The sequence below is a fragment of the Calidris pugnax genome, unplaced genomic scaffold (assembly GCF_001431845.1).
Source record: "Calidris pugnax isolate Ruff unplaced genomic scaffold, ASM143184v1 scaffold492, whole genome shotgun sequence".
In the NCBI taxonomy this organism is placed as follows: Eukaryota; Metazoa; Chordata; class Aves; order Charadriiformes; family Scolopacidae; genus Calidris; species Calidris pugnax.
In genome coordinates, this window is record NW_015091453.1 from 952,488 (window position 1) to 954,244 (window position 1,757).

General features: G+C 56.6%; 1 non-coding gene across 1 annotated transcript; it reads left to right on the top strand.

Annotated features, from left to right (window-relative positions):
* The first annotated feature begins 1,027 nt into the window (after positions 1–1,027).
* TRNAQ-CUG lies at positions 1,028–1,099 on the top strand. The gene has a single exon. It is a non-coding gene; the product is annotated as a tRNA-Gln (tRNA).
* Positions 1,100–1,757: the final 658 nt, after the last annotated feature.

Genomic DNA, 1,757 nt, shown 5'->3' on the forward strand with positions numbered 1-1,757 from the left:
AGGAACAACAGGCAGCTGAGGCAGGCCTGCAGGCCAAGTGCCATATCCTGAGGCTCTGCAGGGAATGGAGGAAGTCATGGGAAAGGTAGACATGTGCCTGGAGCCCCTTGACCAGAAGCTGGCATGTGCAGAGCCACACTTTGCAGAGGGTTCCTTTGGTTGCTCCTGTGAAAGACTACCTTGGCCTTCGGGAGGACTGCAGTCAGGAAGTATGAGCCACAGGAGAGGTCTGCTGGGTGAAGGTGGCTCTCTGGCTTGCCAAGGTCTGCCCTCAGGCGGAGAGGCCTCAGGAGTTCAAGACCCGAAGTGACCTGGTGTCCTGTGTGGGACAGCCTGGCCCAAGCTGAAGCACCCAGGCCCTGGAGAGCTCTGGGAGATCTCTGGCTGCACATTGAATCCTGTAAGGGGGGCACAAAGGGTTCTTCCCAGGGAGGAGCAGCATCAGAGCCTACCAGCGGTAGGAGCAGTGACCATGAACTTGGGGAAGCAAACGGGCTGGGGACCTTGGCAGCCCCAGCAGCTGTTGCTGCCAGTCAGGAAACCAAGGAGAAAAGCAAGGAAGCTGCCCTTAGCCTTCATCCTATGGCTCCACTCCCTGACCAAGAATCCCTCTCCATCCCTTGTGTAGTCCCACTTTGGTTACTGGAAGGCTGCTATAAGGTCTCCCCAGAGCCTTCTCTTCTTCTCCAAGTGGAGAAGAGATGGCAAGTGCAGGCATCGAGCCACGGCTTGCTGGGCCATGAATGTACTCTGTAAGGTGCAACGTTGAAGAGGTTCTACTGGAAACTTCATAGCCAGGTTTAATCAGGGAACAGCAAGGGGTTCACAGCCTGGGTCTCGCAGGAGAGGGCATACCAGGCTTGCCCAAAGAGGTCTGCAGCTCCCTCAAAGGGTGAAATGAGCTTGGTGGCCCTGTAGGGAGGCCATGCTTGGTGATGGGCAGGGAGACAGAGAGAGTGCCCGGCTTGGCCAGGGGGATACGGCTGAGTGAGGGTGGGGAAAGTGGAAAGAGGAGAGGCAGCCCAGAGGTCCCATGGTGTAATGGTGAGCACTCTGGACTCTGAATCCAGCGATCTGAGTTCAAATCTCAGTGGGACCTTGCCCTTTTGGCTCCCTCGCCATGCTTACGCCCAATTCCCTTGCCTTGCTCTTGGGTCAATTGTTTGATGCGCTCACATCTTCCTTCCTTTCCTGTGCTCGCAGCACTGGCACCGACATCAGTGACCCTTCTACCCTGTGCCCACCAAGTCTCGGCAGCCTTTCTCAGCAATGGCCAGCGCCCACTCTCTGCTGACTTCTGCTTGATGTGCTGCTCCCGCATGAGGGCATCCAGCAGGGGCTCAGAGAATCACACAGCAGACGTGTGGGTGGAGGCACGATACAGTCCGAGCCCAGCTCCCAGCTCAAAGCAAGGCCAAGGAGAGGCCGTTTTGCATCCTTTGTCTGGTTGGATGCTGCACATCTCCAGAGACGGACACTCTGCAACATCCCTGGGCACACGTTTCCCATCTTTGACCACCATTGTTTGTGGCAGTACTTGTATTTCCAACTTTGTCCAGTGCTTCTTGCCCTCTGTTGCTCTGAGGCGTTTCTGACTTTCTCTTGGCCTGCCTACGTAGTTTTGCTGCTCTGGCTCTGGGAGCACCACCCACAACGGGGAGTGCCCCATGTATGGGGGCACACTCACTGTCAAGGGAGAGAGCAGGTTCTCCCTCTTCCTTTTAGAGGTGTTGGCCACTGAGGAGGGGGGAGAACAG